This window comes from Xyrauchen texanus, chromosome 9 (assembly GCF_025860055.1).
Source record: "Xyrauchen texanus isolate HMW12.3.18 chromosome 9, RBS_HiC_50CHRs, whole genome shotgun sequence".
Lineage (NCBI taxonomy): Eukaryota > Metazoa > Chordata > Actinopteri > Cypriniformes > Catostomidae > Xyrauchen > Xyrauchen texanus.
Genome location: NC_068284.1, coordinates 34986966 through 34993755, shown reverse-complemented (window position 1 = coordinate 34993755; position 6790 = coordinate 34986966). Strand labels below are relative to the sequence as shown.

Sequence of the window (6790 nt, the reverse complement as noted above, 5' to 3'; positions counted from 1 at the left end):
CCCTGAGAGGAGGGAACGAGTATTGCGTAAGCTGCCGTGCTTGTGCTTGGTCAGTCGCTTCAGTCGATTGAACCTAAAGAACTCTTATGACGGGGCGCCTAATATATAGCCTTAGCCACGCCCATCTTGGCGGGCTCTGAGCGCGCGGGCACGAAGCGCGCTCATTGGTCGCGCATTCAGAGTCGCCCCGTCATTGGTTCGAGCAAGTAGCCGCAGCACAGCCAATGACTGAGCTGCCTCGCTCATTGCTGTCTGCTGTGCAGCTGCAATGCGTTTTACATAAAGACTTCAATATTTCTCGAGAAACTGAGTTTTCCCATAGCGTAAGCTACTTACGCAATACTCGTTCCCTCCTCTCAGGGAACCGAGGTTACGTTAGTAACCGAGTCGTTTCCAGCGCATATCTACACACACGACTAGTCTAGTTTCCATCCACTTTTCGCGCTATTTTGTTATCGAAGTGAACATGCGTGGTGTGCATGGTGTCGTTATGCATAAAAAAAAAAACACACTGTCACATAAAATTTGGTTTATCGCAAAATAAATCTTAAGCCATTTCCATACAGAAATATGTGTGTGTATGGCTAATTCGCCTCCCAGATGTCCTAAATTTATTTCCTTCGAAGTTTTGGTAAAATGGGTAGAGCATTGAAACAATTCATTGAAATTAGCCACCTTATTGTCATTTTTATTTCACAAATAAAAGCAATCAGAAGATGAGTGTAACACAGTTAATGATGGGCAAGGAGGAGGCGAGCCGCCTCCACTTTTCTGGCAGCAAATGGGGACACTCCTCCACCCCTGGTCGCGGCCCTACCGCTCCAGGCGGTCGGGGTATCTAGTCCCCACTTGCCGCGCGGACGGCGGCTGTTCCCCGCATCCGGGCGGTCGGCCTACTCCGTCACCCGGCAGATGGCAGCGGCGCTCCCCTGGGTGGACGGCGGTGTTGAGGACTCTGCAACGGGCATCCCTCCTCCTTTCTGGGTTTTCGGCACCGATGTAACACAGTTAATGATGGGCAAGGAGGAGGCGAGAACCGGCATGTCAACATATATCATAATTTTATGCAAACTTAAACCAAAAACACATATACAAACACACACATGACGGACATGCCCGTAATTCTCTCTCTCTCTTGAACCATCGCCACCGGCCGCCTTTATTCCTTCAGACCCGGCCCCGCCCCCCTCCGCTCCACAATGAGGAACTGCAATCAAAAAGGAACAGTTCCCCTTATAGGACTGTAATATTGGTCCTAATGTTGCGCATTTCGCAGGTTGTCACCGGATCCGGCCCAAAAGGATGTATATCGTCGACATGATTAACACAGGCTAACGATTGGGGTAAGTTATGTCATGTTACACTACATTTTTGCATTAATGGCAATTTTCTCAACAAAAATTCTCCAACAATGTAATGGAAAACATCAACGACCCCCTGCAAAAAAATCTGAAACATATTCACTGCTTTCACCTCATCCTTTCATCACATCTTTGTGCCCCACAGGGATCTGTGAGTTGCTGATGAAATTCAAGGGTAGGCTGGCATTTCGCCAGTTCATACCAACTAAACGTCACCGATTTGGGGTCAAATATTTTGTCTTATGTGATGTACTCACCGGTTACATGCAAGACATAATCATATACACAGGATTGACCACTGACATCCAGCATTATGAAGGCATTGGATTCTCTGGGTCTGTTTTTCATGACATTACTTGCCCCATACTTGGAAAAAGGGTAACATCCTGTTTGTGGACAAATGGTACAGTAGTCCCACACTGATCCAGCTCCTCCTGTCCCTGGACACAGGAGCTTGTGGGACTGCAGGAAGGGAATGCCAACATTCACCTGCAAAATGACAAAGGGCCAGGTTGAATGTAAAGAAAATGAAACACAACTGGCAGTGAAATGGCATGAGAAGAGGGATGTTCATCTTCTTATCATGGTCCATCCAGCCACCAGAATGGTCGATCATATCACCAGAGAAAAAAGATGAAGCCTCTCTGTGTGCTGGAATATAACAAAAAGATGGGGGCAGAGGACAAGGCTGACATGATGAAAAGCTTCCTTGATTGTACCAGAAAAACCACCAAATGGTACAAGAATGTCTTCGTTCACCTCCTTGACACTGCAGTATTGAACAGCCACATTGTCCACCACCAATTTACGGGTGAGGAATTTGCACATCAGACTGAGATCAACATATAATTTACATATAAATAAAGGGTTTGTTTTAATAATTTTAATCAATTTTCATGTAAAGTAAATGAATGCAGTTAAACTAAAAACAACAGTGGCCATGCTAAATAATGGAAAGATTGCACCAACCATGACACAAGCCCGGATCAGTCTGATTCTTAAAAAGGACAAAGATCCAAGCCAGTGTAAAAGTTACCGTTCAATTTCCCTGATCCAGTTAGATGTAAACATGTTGTCAAAAATTCTGGCTAAACGATTATGTAAAGTTATGATATCACTTATACATATAGATCAGGTGGGATTTATTTAAGGCCGTAGCTCTTCTGATAACATTAAGCTTTTCATCGATAGCATGTGGTCAGTAGCAAATGATCAATCTCCGGTCGCTGCCATCTGACTTGATATGAGTATATGGTAGAATGGGATTTTTTTTTTTAAATTTTTTTTTTTTTTTTACGATTTTGGAAATGTATGGGTTCGTGAGTACTTTTTTTGGTTGGATTAAGTTACTTTATAGACACACTTTAGCAGCGGTACTAACAAACTAATTTCAGATTATTTTACTCTGGATAGGGGCACCCGGCAGGGTTGCCCTCTGTCCCCATTATTGTTCTGTCTTGCCCTGGAACCATTAGCAGCCGCAATAAGAAAGCAGGATGATTTTCCAGGGGTGATGGCTGGAGGTGTGGGGCATACATTTTTGCTTTACGCAGATGATATTTTATTATTCGTCTCCAACCCTACTAGATCTATGCCTTGCCTTCACAGAATTATTAATTCCTTTTCCAAGTTCTAAGGCTACAAAGTCAATTGGTCTAAATCCAAAGCTTTGGCATTGACCGCATACTGTCCAGTAACAGCCTTCCAGTGGCCCAAACAGGGCTTTAAGTATTTGGGAATTTTATTCCCAGCAAACTTGTCTGATTTAGTCAGAGTTCATTTTGATCCCTTAATAAAAAGGGTTTTGAATGATGTAGACAGGTGGGCTTCATTACATTTATCGATGATTGGGAAGGTTTATGTTATTAAAATGAATTGCATTCCAAAGTTCAACTACCTGTTACAGTCTCTCCCTGTAGATATCCCCCTCTCTTATTTCAAGCAATTTGATAGCATAGCGAAGTCCTTCATTTGGAATGGTAGCATCCCAGGTTAAATTTCAATAAGTTACATAGGCCGATTGACAAAGGTGGGTTAGGGCTACCCAAGATTTTGTTTTATTATTATGCATTCGGTCTCTGACATTTGGCTTATTAGTCACTTACACCTGAGAGAGCTCTCCCTGGTTTTGTATTGAAAAGGAAGTTATTGCCACTGCAAAGCCTTTCAATCAAACTAATCGGAGAAGTTAAGTCACACCCCAGTTATCTTGAATTTACATGCACTATGGACAAAAGTGTCCAGAGTGTTTAACTTGGATATTTATTTAACGAAGCCTCGAGCATATGGCTGAACCCTAAACCATGTATTAATAAGTCCCCTTTCTCTTGGTCAGATTGGATTGTGAGGGGGTTAATACACTCGGTAACCTTTATGAGAGTGGAGTACTGAGATCTTTTGAAAATCTGGTTCAACATTTTGGCATTCCCAGATCTCAATTTTAAAGTATTTACAGCTGCGCCACCTACTCTGCACTGTTTTTGGGAGTGGCATGCACCCCCCTAGTGCGGCAGATCCTCTGGGAGTGGTGATTGATGCCTCATGACTCTTCCCAAAAGCAGCAGAGTCTGGGGACGAAGCTTTAAATTTCCTCAAAAGATTATGGGAGAAAGATCTAAACTTGACATTGGAGGGAGGGAGTGTGGGCTAGGATCCTGAAAAACATCATGTCTGCATCTAGAGATGCAAAGGTTCACCTTATGCAATAAGATTTTACATCGATTTTATTGGACATCCTCTAGATTGTATAGGCTTGGTCTTAAAGACACACCCACCTGCGCTGTCAATCAGATGATGGTGACATAATCCATGTCTTTTGGGGGGCTGTTAAGATCCAGGAGTTCTGGTCGGAAGGTCGGGGGTTGGGGAGGGACTAGTTCAGGGGGGGGGGGGGTTGGGAATAATACAGATATAAATGATTCCATGTATTTATGTTCTGTTTGTCCTAATTTTGCATTTATTTTTTATATATGGAATCAATAAAAAATATTAATGACCCTGCAATTCAGGATGAACCTGATGAGAGGACTGCTAGAAGAGCACAGCACACCTCGGTGTCCATCCAAAGCAGGCCGCCCTGCCTTGGACACTCCACTGTGTCTGACAGCTAGGCATTTCCCCTCTGAAGTCCCACAGACAGCTTCCAAGGGCAGCAGGACCAGCCGGCATTACAAGGTCTGCCTATCCAGCACTCGCAGGACAAAGCAGGGGTCCCTCACCAAATTCATGTGTGTGGAATGCAATACTCCCTTGTGTGTTGCCCTATGTTTTGAGGAGTAGCACACTGAAGCATTACTGAGAACTGAAATAAATAAAGCAAATTTCAATAAATAGTTGTTATGACATTTGCATTAGTTATATTTCCATTTAAATTTACGGTAAATTGTGTATTTTTTTTTTCTCGTAATTGGTTTATTATCTATTACATTTGTGCATTGTGGGCTTTTGTTTACCACAAATGCAATGTTATAAATGCTATTTAGAATTTGTTATGGTTATGTTTCTTGTATTTATTGAAGTATTTACATTGTTATTCATTATATTGACATTTTTTTATTATCTTTAAACAAATGCATAGATCAAAAGATACAATTAAATAAAATCTAATTTTAAGAATAATGCTAATACTGAACTTGTCTCACACAGAGCAAAGATACGTTATTATATATATATATATATAAATGTGGCTATTTCTCTATATTCCCTATATGCTCTAGTAACACATTTGTGCATTTAATTGTGATAGAGGGAAACGGTGTGACTATACTGTTTTACAAATGTCAAACATAGTAACTATGCCAACACAAAAAATAAAATGTCTTCAAACATTGAGCCAAAACCATTTGCCACAAGACAGATCATAATTCAAGAGAGCCATAATTCGGGTTCCCCCCTCCAGCGACCATCTCCGACAGGCGTCACAGAGCTGCTGGGCAAACGCAAACGGGTGGCCGTCCTTCCCGAAGCTCAAAGAGCGGAAGAGCTGCCGACTCTGCTCCGGGGTCCGACAGACCCGTTGCTGGATGCCTTCCTCAGTTGTTTATAATCCAGAAGGCTGGCGGCGGGGAATTGTTGTGCCACCAGCTGCGCCTCCCCGGAGATAAACGCTGAACTTAATATATGCAATAATTTTTCAACACATGATGTCAAAAATGTTAGACAACGTTACACAACTCACCATGCTCTCCGCCATGCTTGTCTCATTGTCAATAACTCCGCCCCTCACTTCAGGTTCTGGCGCTGGGTTTCTGAAACTGGTGGTGCTGTGGGTCTGCAGCTGGATATATCTCTCAGATCAGCATGAGAGCTGCCTTCACTGTCTGGGCCGCGCCTACAGACTCCGAGTTCTTTGAGGTGCGAATGATGCGTTCTTGTCCCTCAGTCAGAAAATTCTGAGGAATATGCGTGGACGTCTTTTGTACCGGATAGCTTTGTGCCTAAAAGGGTGGGGCTTAAACATCATAGCCAATTTTAGAATTGCCGTTATTGTAGAAAGGTATCAACTAGGTCCTATAGAAGGACACTCCACATAGAGTCAGCTTTGTGATGCAATGTCATGTTCCCCTCATCTCAGGTAACCGAGGTTACATTCGTTGCCCAGCACACTACAGTTTAGAACAAGGTACTTGTGACAACAGACTTATAGTACATATGAAGCATGTAACTATATACACTCAGGCCACTTTGTTAGGTACACCTGTACACCTACATATTCATTATCTAATTAGCAATCATGTGGCAGCAGTGCAATGCATACAATCATGCAGATACGGGTCAAGACCTTCAGGTAATGTTCACTTCAGTCATCAGAATGGGGAAAAAAATTATCTCAGTGATTTTGAATATGGCATGATTTTTGTTGCCAGATGTCAGGGCTTAATTTGGTTGCACCACCTGTTCTTAAGACAAGACTTAATTAGTAGGTTTTAAGCTCTGTAAAGTAATGTGTAGTCACATAATATGACGTTTACCTGTATTGATCCAATAAACAGCCTCCTAATTTGTGCAGAGAAGTGTTAAAAAGCTGTGAACTTCACTTTGATCTTGTTACGGTTGACATTCAAACGTTGTTTGCTCATGTAACTTTCAGCTGTAATAAATTATATCCTCATTAAAATATGATACATAATAAAAGTAGATTTGATTAATAGTATATTTGCCCTGTGTAAATAACATTAACTAGGAACTGTATCTAAAATAAATAAGGGGTGATAAATAAATACTTATACATGAACTTGATTTGGGAAATACCTCTGGCCCGAGCTCCGCCCTCTCCGCAACTACCGTCGCCAAGGCTACAGGTACCACCTCCCTCCATGGTTTGAGGAGGTTGCGGTGGTTGATTTGACATGCCCGTCTCCTATCTGTTCATCATTTGCCTAACCTCATAATCAAGATCTCCGACTCGTCGTGTGACCTCGAAGGGTCCT

General features: G+C 42.4%; 1 long non-coding RNA gene across 1 annotated transcript; it reads left to right on the top strand.

Moving 5' to 3' along the window:
• Positions 1-587: 587 nt before the first annotated feature.
• Positions 588-4670, top strand: LOC127649664 (uncharacterized). The gene is made up of 3 exons (XR_007971315.1): positions 588-1343; positions 1507-2172; positions 4370-4670. It is a non-coding gene; the product is annotated as an uncharacterized LOC127649664 (long non-coding RNA).
• The last annotated feature ends 2120 nt before the right edge of the window (positions 4671-6790 follow it).